We start from the raw sequence: 16,350 nt of genomic DNA on the forward strand, positions 1-16,350 counted from the left end.
AACCTCAACTGGAAAATAAAAAGAATCATAGGAGTTAAAAAAGGTTCACTTAAATCCTTATTAATTTAAATATTAAGTTTACCTTTCTGAAAATGTTTAGCAGTGCATATTAGGAACTGAAATTAATATATTTTTACCCCACAATTCTATTTCTAGGGAATATAATTGAAGGAAATTATACTCAGCAAAGACTTACGACCAATCTTGTCTACTGCAATGTTATTTGCATATAGTAAATAGTGCTGTGAAAGAAAGCATTAAAAAAGACTTGAAAGAAGCAAACTGAAATATTAACACAGCTAATGGTGGTGGTATAAATGATTATTTTAATTTTCTTCTTTACGTATTTCAGTATTGAATTTACAATGGGTGAATTTATATTATTTAAAGGTCATTAAAAATAAATTATGTAGAATAGTTCACATTAATCTAATTCTGGTACCAGCACACGTGGTGCTCCTTTTTTGAGGATTTATTTGTTTATTTGAAATCAAAAAAGAGAAGGGAATACACGTTCACACGCAGATTATCTGTTTGCTGATATATTCCCTAAGTGGCTACAATAAAAAAGTCAAGGTCAGATCAAATCCAGGAGCCAAGAATTCCATCCAGGTCTCCCACACCATTGACAAGGGCCCAAAAACCCAAAACCTTGGACCATCTTCCACTACCTTCCCAAAGGCAATAACATGGAGTTGGGTCAGAAGTGGAATAGTAAGGATGTATGCTAGCCCTCAAAGTCAAAAACCAAAACACTTCACAGAGAACATAGGTGATAGCAGAGCATTTAAAGGGACTCTCTCTTTCCCCCAAACTTCTGAGGAAATATTTGCTACCCAGAAACAGAAACTTTTAGATTCCGTCTTAGAGCATTCAGCATCTCTGAGCAGAGCCTTCTGTCACTTCATTGGCAGCCCAGCAACTGGTCGCGCGAGTCCTATTCGATTTAGAGGCAGCTATTTCTGCACACATTCACACTGGTTTGGGAAACGTTCTTCACGTTTGCTTTTAATCTCTTCTCATGAAATGTCATTTGGACTGGGATGATTTCATTTTGGGAATGACTTTTTCTCCTGTGTGATTCTGTCTGAAACGAGTCTTGGGTCTTGTGTGCCTAATTCCAGGAACTATCAGAGAACAACAAGAGTTTATGAGGCTTCTTACAACTTCCTCCCAAAGCATATCTATTTGTTCTTCTCCCTTTGTTCGAATTCTCGGAGTTGAAGTCATGGGGATGTCTGTGTAGGTTTTTCTCACGAGTTCTAAATCTGACGTCCAGGTCAATTCCTGTCTGCAGGATCACATCCCAGGCAATTCAACAGTCCCAGCAGGTGTGTGTCTATATACAAACACGACAGGTGCCTGCACATGCATGTAACTTAAAGATGCCATGTCTGCTCCCGTATGTTTTGTCTAAACATTGCTATCACTAACATTTCCCTAATAGTAAGATGTCTAGGTTTATTTCACACCAGCCTAAGTTTCTTCAAAATTCTCCATTAGTACTATTTTTGAGCATCGACTTTTGGTGGCTTTTGCCCAATTTTCCACTCTGTATTGTCACTTCGGAGACAACTAACTGTAGAAACTGGTAGATGGTGAAAAATATTTTCTCTTAGGTTGTGAATATTTTGTTGTTTTCCACTTCCTTTTTAATTATAAGCAATTTTTCCCTACAGGGAACTTTTTCTTACATAATCAAGTCACCCTGGTTTTTTTAGTTTCTAACATTTACAAATTATAAAGATTCTAGGTTTTAGACAAAGAGACATTGAATCTCTCTCCACTGAGAGCATTGGACTTTGATGAAAGTGTCTGTATGTTTCCCCTCCATGGTTGGTGCTGTTGAAACAACTGGACAAGGGTTAGATCTGCATGAACGGCTGGGCTTACCCTCATCTCCAGGAGGAGGACCCATTTGAACCTGCAGGGAAATAGAAGTCTCTTGGAGGAAGGCCGTGGTGGGGGCAGGAAAGTTGACGATGCTGAAACTTCAATATCTGTAAGAGCCACATATGTGACTAGAACTTGAATGATTCTTCTGTAACCTTTTCCCAGATCTTGAGCTGATATTAGGGGATTTTTCAGGGCCAATTTCTCCCACAGGCTTTAACAATTTGGGTGATTCAATGGAAGGGATCTCCTGGGGACACGCCAATTCTTTCTGTGGGGAGCTTTGCGACAAGGAAGTGACAGGCCTGTGTGCTGCTGTTGTGACCCACACCCTGGCTGGTGCTAGCCGGCCTCCTCTGCCAAGCTCGTTCACAGACTGCATTACTGGATTAGAAAAGCAGCTGTGGGGTCACTGGGGATCCCCATTCTCATAAGAGCAAAAGTAAGAGGAAATTTCAAGATGTTTTAAATACGTATTTCGTTTGAAAGGCAGAGAGAAAGAAAGACAGCTGGATCTCCCATCCCACAGGTTTACTCCCCAAATGACCACAGTTTCTGGGGACAGAGCCAGGATCTAAGCATGTGATCAGGTAGCCCACATGAGTGGCACAAACTATACCACTTCTGCCATCACAGCTCTTCCCCCAGGGTCGGCATTAGCAGGGAATGGAGCCAAGCAAGACTTCAACCCAGGATTCTGATATGGGATCCAGGCACCTTAACCGATAGCCCAAATGCCTACCCCAGAATCTCAAATTTAACTGACTTCTTGATAGGTTTCCTCACAGAGTTAATAAGCAAGGGAGGTGTGGTATTCACTATAAAAGGACCCTCAAGGTGGGCTGCCATCAGATGTCAGCTCAGCCACTTACTCGCTCTCTGGCCTAAGGCAGTCACTTCTTTGCGCTTTTATTTCTCACCCATAAAGTGGAATGATGGCACCTGTCGTACAGAACTGATGTGGAGGTCAAATGGCACAGTGCTCCATTTCTTCCCATTCTTGATCTTTTTGGTGGTGTGCGTTTTTGAGTGTGACCTTGAAACTTGCATGCATTAGGACACCCTGGAGAAACACCTCCCAGAGCCTGGCACGGAGGGCCCCACACAAGCCGACGCCATGAATGGTCCAGCTCGTGAACTCCTGAGAGCTCAGGTGCCCTCGGAGCCTTTCCCCAAAGGTCTCAGTGCAGTTTTATGATCCTTCTCACCACATGCCCTTTTCCATCACAACATTTGAGTGTGTTGGCATTGAGAAATATGACTCATCAAGGGGAAAAAAATCTCAATTATTTACTCATTAGGCCTTTAGATAAGTGGGATAGGTAAAAGATCTTTTATTGATACAGAACATTCCAGCCATGAGCTTCAAAAGAGGTTAGTGTCACAACTAAGAGCAGATGCTGAACTACAGCTCCCTGGCACCTGTGCAGAACACCTGCTCTGACTTGGAATGCGTCCATGCACTCTCCTTGCTGTGTTGACTGCTTAACTACCAGTGCATGGTTGGCCAGTTGTTACTAAGGGGTCATGCACTTTACAAAACCGACCTCTGGCCCTCTATACCCAAGTTTGCCAGTCCTTGTCATCCCAGATAGGTATGCTCAATGTGCTTTGAACTCCTCATAATAACAAGGCTGATGAAATAAGATGGTCCAGGTAAATCCTTACCTCACACAGGGTAAGCCCTTGGTTAACAGCAGTTGTCGCTGTTGCTACTGACATCATTGATTGACACAAAGTTCCATGGGTTAAAAAACTCACCCTTACTCAGGAATAAAAACAAATGTATTCAGTTCCAGTTTTACATGTCCAGCTTGCAGCTGTCCATGGCTAAATCAGGCACACTTCACTGCCACAATTATGTTTCTTTAAGATCAGCCATTTCAATGCCATTAACTCAACTGCCAGGAGGACATTAAAACATACCATGCCAGCCCTCCACACTCGATGTGGCTGTTGGGATTAGAGTCACTGAATATTTTCCAGGAGTCTGCGTACCCTCTCTGGGAGTGGAGGCAGGCATCGAATGAGGCATGTTGTTGGAACTAAATGTCAAGAGTACCAGCTGCTTCTTTCTAAATATATGAGCTAGATATTTCAAAAGGTGTGAACCATCAATCAAAGCACAAGGGAGGATTTTGCATTTAGCAATTTGTTGTTAGAAAAGTAAAAAAAAAAAAATTTAAAGAAAACGAATCTTTTCAAAAAGAGCCATGAGAGCTGGAAAGGAAGATGAGAACCCAGAAGTCTCACTGAGCTTGCTGTAAAGAAGAAGTGTTATCCTCTAGTCCACTCAGTGTATGGAGGTGATTTCCAAGAGAGAAGTGAAAAGGAAAAAAAAAAAATAAAAAAAACCACAGGCCAACCTTTCAGAAGTATCCTAGTCATGTAGAGAGAAACCCTTTCCAGCCTTCTTCCTCCTTGTCCAGCTCTGCAGGCTCCAAGAGCCCTGCCTCTGCACAGCCAACTCTCCCAGGCAGCTTTCCAGCAGGTGGCAGGGCAGACACTGGGCCTCCAGTGGAGGTTTTGGAGAAGAAAAGGGCTGGGGGAGAGAGGGATATCTCCAGCCCAAGTCTTAGGCACACTGGGCACTGGGAGAGCACCCGCCCCACCCCCAAAATAAACAGGAGCTGCCCAGGATGCTTCTCTATGTGGAATTCCTGGGCTCCACGATGATCATGACCGTGGCCTTGTGCTCCGTCAACCCAGCTTAGGCATAGAGAAAGACGGTCTCCCCACCTCCTAGCCCATCTTTTGCAGCTTGAGTGGACAGTAGAAAGGGTGGGATGGCCTGAAGTCATGAGATTCTCCCATCGGAACATCTTCCCCCTTACCATCCTCACCCACTTGCCCTGCCCAATCACACTTCCTTAGCGTACAAGGTTCTGCCATTGTCATCCCATGGGGGGCTCACCCAGTACTTCCCTACCATGGTTCTCAGCCTGCTGGGCTCTTGAAAAATCCCCCATGCCCAGGACCTCTCCCAGAGACCGCCAGGTCACTCAGGTGTGACAGGAGCCCAGGATTGTGTTTTTCTATGAGGAATTTATCGAACACTTCAAATTTCCCATGTGATTGTGATGGGATCACCTGTTCTGTGTCATGTACCCGGCCTCATGGAACTTGGGGTCTAGGGCAGCATGTTAAGTAACAACTGAATGGATGGTTAGTACTACTATGTCTGCAGGCTGCTGAACAGCAGGGATAGAGGGTGACCCTTAACGCAACAGGTCAGCCCAGACCAACCTCTGCAACAGGAAGCCTCGTATGAAAGCAACAGTAAACAAGGCGAATCTTAACAATCCTTTTCTTTGAAAAATATATTGCTCTGTGTACCCTCAATTCATGAGAACTTGTCCAGCCTGCCCTAAAATGACATCCTGTTGTCAGTACCGTTTCTTCACTGCTATGTTCGAGTGTAATGGCACTCCTAAATCCCTAATTGAACCATACCTGCTGGATACGGGCCCTCAGCAGTAATGAGGCCCCTTCTTCCGTTGCTTACCCTTTTTTCATCAACGTGGAAACCAAGACTGTGATGAAGGGGCTGTAAAGAGCGGCCTCCCTCTCAACTCGGAGATCCTGTGGTGCAAGCTCTCGAGCTTGTTTTTTGGATTTGGTAGCAGCCATCTGAGCAAGGATGCTTCATTCCCCTCACCCCAGGGTGGAGTCCTTTCCCGTCCACCTTCCCTAGGCCAAGGACAGCAGTCACTACCCACGTGGCAGGTCAGTGAAGGCAGTGGTCCCTCCTGCACCCCTGGAGCCTCCAGGGCGGTGGACATCCGTGCCACTGCCTTTCAACTTGTCAACTCCTTCACGTCGGAGCCCAGAGGCTAACTGTAGCCCTTCTCCTAATGGACTCCAGAGTGGAGCCATCAGAATGAAACAGTGAGACCCCCTTCGAAAAGCTCCCCCAAACATGGGGTTCTGGGGATTTGCCCCAATGTTTTTGCTACAGAAAGAAAAATACAAGAAAATGCCATTATTTTATGCTACTCATCTTGTTTCTCCCCACACTTTCCAATGTGGACAGCAAAGTCATGGCTGGTCCTACACTAGGTATCCTGATGGAGGAAGACAGCTGAGAATTCCTGAGAGTGGAATTCCACAGTAGGGCAGGAGGAGGAAACCCCCAAGGGGAGGGAGTTCAGGCAAGGTTACTGATTGCCTATTTTGCTAATGCAACACACACACACACACAGACCAAATACAGCAACTGGAACAAAAGATGACTTTGCATGGCCTGTGGGGTAGGGTGCATGTCCGAAACAAGAAGAAAATGAGGTGACAAGCAATGTCTCCCTGAAAACAAGTTAGCACAGAACATTGAGAAGTCACAAGAAACATCCTGTCTGAATATGGAATTCCCCTCCCACATTCTGGGATCCTTCTAGATTGTCACAGTAGAGGTGCCTAACCACGTCCAAGAGACAAGTCCTGTGACTCCGGCAGTTTAATGAAAGAGTGGTCAACTTTGAGAGGTTCAATCAGCAGCCCTGTTTTGCCCTCTGCTTCCTTCCTTTGCCTCCAGTAGGGAGGCCCAGTTTCCCCAAAGACAGCAGGGTTTGGCTCAGTGAGACCATCCCGCCCCCAGCTCAGCACAGGCTGGAGAGAACTGCCAGTCTGTGAGCTGACCTTTGAGGAGCTCTCCAGATTGAATTCCAGAAAGTCCTCATTTCAGATCTTCTAGAGGCCGAAAACTTAGTGTGTTGGAGGTTGACCTCCAATATAAAACAATTGTTCTATAAACAACATGTGAGGAACATGTGTGGGTACAAGGCTTAAGATGCTTGCATCTTATGTCTGAGTATCTGGGTTCAGGTTTTGGCTCCACTCCACGTTCCAGCTTCCTGCTAATACACACCCAGGGAGACAGCAAGTGCCGAGCCAACCATGTGGGAGATGCAAATGGAGTTTCGGGCTTCTGGCTTGCACCTGGCTCTTGCAGCCATTTGGGGAACCAGTCAGTGAGTGGAAGGTCTCGCCCTCTCTCTGTGTCTGTCTCATTCTTTTTGTCTGTCTGCCTTTCACTTCATCTAAACAACAATAAATAAACCTTTTTACAAAACAATGTGCAAATTGAATGGGAAGCTCACAGCAGATAAATAACGCACTGTTATAATGCTTGCCATTGCACATTCTCCACATGGCATATTAATTCATTCTGATTTGGAGCTGGCAACCAACAATAATACTAATTTACAGATGGAGGCACAACCTGAATTTTCACATGTGCTCACCAAGCCAGAACATAAATCTGTCTTAAGGAGCAGACATAGCAATGTGGAGTAAGAGACACAAAAGCAAGCAGCGGCTACATATGAGTATCTTCAGGGTACTCAGTGAGTGCACGTTGCCATGGGAGATAGGGAAGTGCAGACTCCCAGGATACAGTGAGCGTGAGCCGAGGAAACCAAGTCCAACTGTGAAATAATCAGGGTGCAACATTAGGAAAACTGCGTATGCAATCCAGGGCTGAGTGGGAGTGGTACACCAGGAACTGAAAGATGGGAAGATAACTGGGTACAGAGAAAGGGGACCAGGCTTCTCAGAAGCCATGTTAATTTCATTTGGGAAGAATGAAAAGGCTCAAGGGAAAGAATATTCTTGTCTGGTCCATTGGGTTTGAACAAAGGCTAGAGATAGAGAGATTGGTTTGCCCCTAGTAGAGAACAGGGAAAGCCTGAGCTAACTGTAATGGAGAGGATCTGCGAGAGGGGAAAAGGAGTTGGACTTGTTTACAAAGCACTGAGTCAGGTTGATCTGTTGTGCATCAGGATGAGATTGCATGGAGCAACAATTCCACGCAACTCTGGAACACATGCTAGACCATGGAAAGGCCCCCATTTTCTCTAACATGTAGCTCTGCACCAAATGAGAGTTCCACGTGGACACCTTGCTCTAGCTTGGACCTCGCATGGTGGGGAGATTTGCATGCAAAAGTTCCAGTGGGATTTTCTCATTAGGGATGCAAAAACATTCTCAGACATGCCTAGCGGTGATTGCTTTGTGCTTCATTGGCCAGAACTACAGCACAAGGCAGATACCAGACTGACAGGATATCTGGGAAGGCTTGTGCTTGCAAGGGCTTGCTATCACCATAAGCAAAATCAGCATTCCGTTTCTTAAGGAAGTGGGAGAAGTGGATATTGGAATAGCAAAGAGAAATTCCTGTATACCAGGCATAGCTATGTCTATACTGTATTGCTCTAAGTTCCTAAACGGGGTTGTCTTTGAAAAAGTAATGACATTTGTTAGATGTCTTTGGCATTGGTATGCAAGAAATTTGGAAAGAAGAAGAAGATTCTCTGGCAAGGTGGCGAAAAGTTGTTGAAGGTCATCTAGGAGTGAAATGGTGGGCATTTGGTCTACAGCTGTAGATGAAAGAAGAAAGCAAAGAGGCTGGCTGTCACAGTGTTCCAAGAAGGTTTTGTGACAATCGCCCTATAGGTAATAGTCAAGGTGGAGGGTGTTGCCAGATCACCTGCTTGGCCCTTGTTTTTCTAGGCATAAAGTTAGCACTGGGAGCAAGTGGGAGAGGACATTTTACTAAGGAGAAATTGATTAGGATAAATTCAAGCATCCAAGACATTGGACAGCATAACAAACCCTGGTGTGTTGTTGCATTTTTAAAAAGCTTTATTTTTATTGGAAAGGCAGATTTACACAGAGAAAAAGGGACAGAGAGAAAGATCTTCCATCCACTGGTTCACTCTCCAAGTGGCCTCAACAGCCAGAGGTAGGCAGATTTAAAACCCAAGAACCGGGAACTTCTTCTGGGTCTCCCACATGGTTCGGGCCATCCTCGACTGCTTTCCCAGGCTACAAGCAGGGAGCTGGATGGGAAGCAGGGCCACCCGGATTAGAACCGGCACCCACATGGGATCTGGGCGCTTGAAAGACTTTAGCCACTAGGCTACTGCATGGGGCCCAGTGTTGCATTTTAACATAAAAAGCACCTGAGGTATCTAAAGGTGAAGCATGAAGCTCGGAGTTAGGGCTCATGTTTCTTCTTGAGAACATGAATGCCCCCGTGCAGAGGCTTCCTCTAAATGCAGCACGTAGCAGACCACAAGAAAACCTCTGAATGCATCCGTGCTTAAAAACTATAACTAAGCGAGTCTGGAAAATAAACCACATTCCTTTGAATGACTAATCCTAAACAAAGGAGGCATCCTGCCTGGCCCTGGACTGGGAGTAGGAAGGGAAGAGTACAAAGGGATCCGACAGATTTTTTGGGAAGGGGGTGGTGAGGTTTGATCTATTCATTGGGAAAGAGCAGGATAAAACCTTCTTAAGACAGAAAAGGACAAATTTGGAAACTCACCACTTCACAATAGGAGGGCACAGTCCCTGAGCGAGACAGTGAGGGGATCAAGACGCCTTCTACGTTGTTCAGTACCCAGGAGAGCCAGGTGTTGTGTGGTTGCTGACTGCACTGGCTGGAGGAAGCCTCCCCCAGGCCAATGATCAGGGCTCAGGCGCTGAGAGCTGACCGGAGGTGCTCCTTCTGTCGGGGCTCGAGCCTGCTCTGTCCTTTGACAGTCTGTTGTCCTGCGGTAGCTAGCACCAATAGGAATGGACTTGACCTTAGCCTGAAAGGGACCTTTCACCAACAAAATTGCATGAAGGTCCTGGGGAAGGACCTGACATCATGAAAAATCCAAGGGTCTCCCCGCTGTGGCATCCCAGAGTTGTCCTCAGCCTTGCAGAAAAGACTGGGGAACTCGGGCAGGGTGGAGCACTGAGGTCGGGTTAGTGCTGGGTGATTCTGGGATTGCTGCGACCCGTGACAGCACACTTAGCTTCATCTGGACTTTAGGAGCCTGGTGTGATGGCTCAGTTGGCTAATCCTCTCCTTGTAAGTGTCGGGATTGCATATGAGTGCTAGTTTGTGTCCCGGCTGCTGCTCCACGTCCCTCCAGCTCCCTGCTTGTGGCCTGGGTAGCAGTTGAGAACATTTTACTCCACCTGTGTCAGTTGCTTTCAATCTCTGGTAAGCACCTATGGTCTGGCGTTTGGGGTTCCTGGCTCCCAGCACATGGCAGGCAATGCAGCAGTTTCTTGGCTGTAGGCTTCAAGCAGCCTTCCTGTGGCGGTCGTTGTTTATACTCATTACCCGCAGGATTCAAGCCTGACCCCAAAGACTCTGTGCCTGAAGTAGAAGCCCCAGGGTGAATTTTGCTAGGAACAGCAACAGTTACTGGGCAGAAAAGTCTCAAAGTGCAAAGACATATTTCAGGGAATTCTTTGGGGCTCAAAGGACCAGGATCCCAACATTCTAATTGTATCTGAATATTGGCTGTTTCATACCAACGTGAATTTTTATTTTGTTAATGCAAACATTTGAAGTCATTCTCAGCTTTTAAAAAATGGAAGTTTGAAAGGTGTACAATTAAGTCTCCTTTCTGTCCAGGACCTGAACAAGCACAGAGCCTCCTTTCGTTTCAACTTGGAGGGGAAAAGTGGCAACTTGGATACGGGGCCTTCCTGCCATGCCCCACCCTTTAGTCCTGCTCCCCAGGGACAACAGGATTCCTCTCCTTCCCTCCAGGCTCAGGCCAGATGGACTTGTATCTGAGCAGATGAATGTATATTTCTCAAGAAGGATTTTAGTGGCCTGAATTATTGGGGGGGGGGGGGGGGGGGTGAGACAATATGTAGCCGGTGCATGAGAAAGCCTTGAACTAAAAAGTATAAGGAGAAAAAGTGTCAGGAAGAAAAGATCACTCCTTGGAAGACAGAGATAAAGTAATAATGCTACTGACATTGAAAGAAAAGGCTGAGTCACGGGCCGATCTGCCCCTGAAGATGGGCATTACACAGAGCTAATAGGTATCCATCCTGAAGTGCCGGGCACACGAGCCACTCTGTGGTGACACACTCTGTGGACGGCTCAGTGGCATCTGACCAGAGCCACCTCAAGCATTTCCTCCCGCATTCATGTCTCCTGGAAGTTTCACCTTTCAGGTCAAAGGAATTGGCACACCTCGGCTCAGGAGCTTGAGCCACATGGAGCAGGGGCCAATATCTTCCGAGGTCCAATCCCTGGTCACTGCTGCTACACCTTGGTTAAACCACTTTGCTTCCCAGAGGTGTCGCTGACAGTCAACTATGAGAGGTTGGCGTAGGACTGGTTGACCAGTTCTCCCTTAGAGATAGGATAGCACTCTATTTGGGCTCAGGGAGCAAGAGCAAGCTAGTTAGTATCTGCTACTTGTCAAGTGAATCCTCGAGTAATTATTAAGTCCCAGTCACATGTAAGACAAGCTTTCACCTCTGTAATCAGATTCTGTTGGACATACAGGATATCCAACCACCCAGGAAGGAGACAGTAGCACAGGATCCGGCAGGGAGTGAGGACACAGATGGAAGTGGCAGGTTTCAGACATGCATGGGATTCCCTTCCAGCTCTGGTTGAAAGAAGCAGGTCACAGCTAAGACCCCAGGGAGTCTTTGCCAGAGGAGGTTCACTCTACTTCCTATCCTGCAGGGTCATGCAGCAACAGGGCTGGTACATAGAACACAAGCTGTTCAAGAGCCCTGGGCTCGTGGGCTTAGAGACACAAATGAGTTCCATTTTGTAATATAATTCACTAAGCAAGGGAGCTCTAGGGGTCTGATTATCAATATCAGTCTATCAATTGCCACAGAGTAGGGGCTGTATTTTCTTAGGACCTCAACGCTCTTGTCCACTGATGCCTGTTTCTCACGCCAAAGACTTTTGGAGGCAATTACAGAAATGGTTCACTGTACTCACAACCAGGGCCAAAGATGGGAAGACCCTGGCAGGATAAAGGACTGCACCGTCTGTGCCTCATGACATTGTTGCTGAATATCATGCACACATTAAAAGGTGCTGGTGACTGCCATCTCTAAAGTCTCCCCCTTGGGGTGCAACAGGGATAAGTGCCATACAATTCTTACCACCCACTCTTCCCTGTATGTACATTAATGGACACATTTCATAGACGAAGTGATGAGACGGTGGGAACTGAACTGGCCACCTGGAGGGCTCTTGACTGTTTCCCAAGTATCTTATTATTCTTTATGTCATGATGGACAGACTAGCATTGGAGAGGGGGTATCTTTCTTTTCCATTGTGAAACTTACTGTTAACTTACATTCAGTAAAATTCAGTCTTTGAGTTTTACGGGTTTTGACCAACACAGATTGATCTTAGCACCACCACAATCAAGATGCAAAACATTCTATCATCCTTTCCCACCCACCCCCACTCGAAACATAGTTCTAATGTATACTTCTGAAATAGGTTCCAGGGTAGTGGCTTCTGCCTTACTGATTTAAATACCATCAGGAAGGGCCACATCCTACATCGGAGTGCCTGGGGTGAAGTCCTGGCTCTGTTCTTAATCCCAGATTCTCTTTTAAGCACATCGGGGAGGCAACAGGTGTTGGTTCAAGTAGTTGGGTTCCTCAAGTAGTTGAGACCCACGTTGAGTTCCTGGCTCCTGACCCAACCATTGCAAGCACTTGGGGAGTGAATCACTGGCCGAAAGCTTTCTGTCTCTGTCTCTCTCTTTCCCTCTGCTTCTTAAATAAAATTAAAAAGTTAAGAATTGATATCAACTCCCGCCACACATGACTAAGCTGATGCACTGCTGATTCTCCTCACTTGTGCTTTCAGAGGAGTGTACTTTCTGTCTATCTACCAGATCTGAGACCCACCAGCATGAATATTCTCTCATCCCCCAAGATGGACAAAATGTGTAGGTATATTTGCTGCTAAGTTAGCAATGCATCCATCGGGTTAATTTGCTTCTGGAACACAAAACGTAAAGACAAACTACATGTTCATGACATTTCCCCCTAAGAAAACTGGAGACAATTTCTAACATTCCAATATGGGCTTCATCCACGAGGGACATACCAGCTCTGAGGGTGTGGGGACGAGGACTGTTAAGTCATATCTCCAGTTCATTTCCTTCCTTTAACTGGGTCATGTGGATAAGATAACCCCTCCACATTAGCAGCTGTGCCAGCACCCAAGTCACTACACACATTTCTACCTTGCAGAAACTGGCCCTAGTCAGTTAGCACTAAAAAGAAAAACCTATCATGTCTAAATGGAGTAAGCTTCCTTTTTAAATTATGCAACTTAAAAGTTGAATTTGTTGCTGCTGGCTTTTTTTTTTTTTTGTATGAGCTCCTTAAAAAAATTACATATATATTTATACTTGTATGGCTTATATTTGCATGCTCATTAGAGATCATTTAAATGACTCAAAAAGTAAAGTTGACCTTATTTACTTAATAAAATATTTATTTATTTATTTGAGAGGGATAGATTCTCTACCCATTGAGAGCAAGGTCAGGAGCCAGGAGCTCCATCAAGATGCCTCACACTGGCAGCAGGAGCCCAAGTACTTAGGTCATAGTTGGCTCTCTTCCCAGGCACAGGAGCAAGGGAGTTGAATTGGAAGTGGAGTAGCCAGGAGTTAAGCAAGTACTCTGGTAAGAGGTGATGATAACTTAACCTGCTACACCAAAATGCTCGCTCCCCCGGGAGGAGCATCAGGACAGCGCCTTGGGTGTGATCTGAGAGGGATGAGCACTTGGTCACCTCGCCCCAGGCTGTCTCTCTCTTAATCTCCTTTATCTTTCACCTCTGTGGAGAACAGGGCTCCAGGGCAAGGATCAACCTGATTGTTTCCTGATTCATTGCCTATTGTCTTTGCACATCAGAGAAAGTCAAACCTTAGAACTTTCTCTGACACCAGCAGTGACAGTGTGTGTGATGATTCTAAAGTCTTCACCCCTGCTCCCCCTTAGTGCTGCCTCTGCTGGGGTTGGGCACCTGCTGGTTTCCCTTGAGCAGAGAAACGCACCCTCAGCCTACATTTTCCCCTCCAAGCCAGAAGCCTTTCTCTCTACAGCCACCTGCCCTCTGGACTTTTTAGGAATCTGTTTGCTGGGAGTGGCAGAAACTTGTGGCACTTGGAGAGTGGTTCCCCAGCATTAATGTAGCCAGGATCCAGGGCTTTACTGGAATCAGAGCCACTTCAGAGAGCAGGGCCTTGGAAATTAAAGAACCACAGCTCACACAAGGTGTAGGCTTGAGTTATTAGTGAAGTAGATGCGCATACCACTCACGGTGTAAACTATATCAGATGAAAGTATGTATCTTGAACTTTCCTGTAGAAACTTCCACCACAAGAACCATTCTTGCATCCCAAAGAAGTTTACTGTTACTGAGTTTACTTGGAACCAAGCACCCTGCTGGGGGCTGGAGATGCCACAGTGGGTTAAGGAGACCCCAATTTCTGTCCTCACCATGCGGCAAGTATGGCAGGCACTGGCTTGCCAGCTCTGATGCATCATAGTACACAGCAGTGCCTAGGACTCAGGCTGCAGCAACAGATCCCTAGGGAGGTGCCCTTTGCTGTTATGTTAGGAGCGATTCTTCACCGTCTCAAACACTGGCTGCAGGAGCTCCTCACGAGACTGGCTGATTCCCTTTGCTCCAACTCCCCTGTTACCGAAGCAGTCTATGACTAACTCAGGCTTGAGGGAAGCAGTGCTTGGAGAAGGGAGCAGGGAGGATTCTTCAACTTACCTCCACACAGCATGAACAAACTCATTCCAGCCTTGCCCACTCAGAGTGAAGCCTTGATTCTGAACACGCAAAGCCAAAGAACAGATGCCAGAGATGAACAAGGGCCTCAGTGTTACAAACAGATCGCTTCGAGTGACATGAACCCATTGCTGCTGCACCCCTCCTCTCCTGGCCACTCTTCCTTCCCCCTCAAACACCACACCGACTTGTGTTGGGTTTAATTTCTCATACACACTCGGTGTTAAGCCTCCGGTCAGCCTAATGGGATATCCTCACTCCTTTTTCACAGGTGAGAAAATCAGACCTCAAAATTAATTCACTCAATCTCCACCGCTGTTAGCAAAAGAAAAAAAAAGGCCAAAAATCAAACCCAGACTCTCGGACTCTAAACCAATGTTCCTTACATTCTCGCATAATTCTCTACTTCTAAAAATCCAGCTCTTTCTCTTTGCACACGGCTTTGGCGCCATGGGCCTAGTAGGGAGCAATCACACAACCTCTGATTTTTTGCCAAGGGTTCTGGACCAACTCAGAGGAAGGTTGATAGCTACTCCCCTTCTTAACCTGCAGGTCTCATCTCCTCCAGATGTGGCTTGCCCAACTCTGTTGCTGTCCCCAGTCTCCCCCTGCCTCCCGTGTGGAGACCCCATAGGGGCTGTGGATGTCTGGGCTTCCATTTTTACAAACAGAGGGCAGTGCATGCATGGCACACATTGAGGTCTTCTAGGAGTTGATCTGTGCGTCTGCCGAGGACAGCTGAAGTTCTAACTGTGTTGATTTCAAAGACCTCCTGAGCAAGATGCCCAGTCCAGGCTCTGCCCATGTCCATGTAGGCTGTGTTGCATTCTGTACCCCCTAGCCTCTCCTTGTCACCCGGTGCTCCTAGACAGGGGCATTGATAACTGACCTGGTCCCCCTTGGATGTCTGTGAGGGTTGGCCAGGCTCCCTAAGACTTCACGTGGAAGGGGAGTCTTCAAGGTCTGGACAAATGTCCAGGGATAGATTTCAATGTGTATATAAACCCTTGGGTTACTGGGCTCGTCTGAGGGCACTTGGACTACTATTTTGGGAAAGGACAGATCATCACATACAGAGGAGAGAAAGAGGAGAACACCGTGCTTTCAAAGTAGGAAAGAAACTACAACCTATGTAAGTAACCTCTGCCTTTGGCGACATGATTGTGCCACTTGGGACTGAAACCCACATTATCCCCATTCAACAGCTCCTTTGCTTGACTCAGCAAAACGCAAGTGCTGACATCAGCAGCACATAAGGAACATGCTTCCCAAAACATCAAATTGAATCAATGAGCTGATTATATCAAAGCTAAAACCAAAAACACTGAGTACGGGCTATAACAATGTGAGTAAATACAACATCTTCAGTTTTAGAACTAGCCATAGCTTTTCTTTTCAAGTAGTAATTTTCCTGGATAAAATACGGGACTGATATAGATAATACATATTGTTAACCGTGCATTTTCAGGCACCTTTTAAAGAAGATTGATTGGACAGGCATGATGACAGACAGGGAGAGAAGAAGAGAAAGAGAGAGAGAGAGAGAGAGAAGAGAGGCCTTCCGTTTGCTGATTCACTTCCCAAGTGGCCGCATCAGCCCTAACAGCGTCAGGCTGAATCCACGAGCTAGGAAGTTAGTTCATCTGAGTCTCTCTTGTGGACAGCAAGAGGCCAAGTCCTTCGGACATCTGCTGCTACTTTCCCAGACACGCTAGTAGGGACCTGAACGGGCAGTGGGGCAGTGGGACTTGAACATGCACCCTGACTTGGGATGCTGGTGGCACCAGCGGCACATTCACCCACTGTGCCCCAATTCCAGGCTCCTTCAAGTACCTTCCTAACAGTGGAATACAGAAAAAGGT

Source organism: Ochotona curzoniae, unplaced genomic scaffold, assembly GCF_017591425.1.
Source record: "Ochotona curzoniae isolate NIBS_2020 unplaced genomic scaffold, NIBS_Ocur_1.0 patch240, whole genome shotgun sequence".
NCBI classification, from domain to species: Eukaryota; Metazoa; Chordata; class Mammalia; order Lagomorpha; family Ochotonidae; genus Ochotona; species Ochotona curzoniae.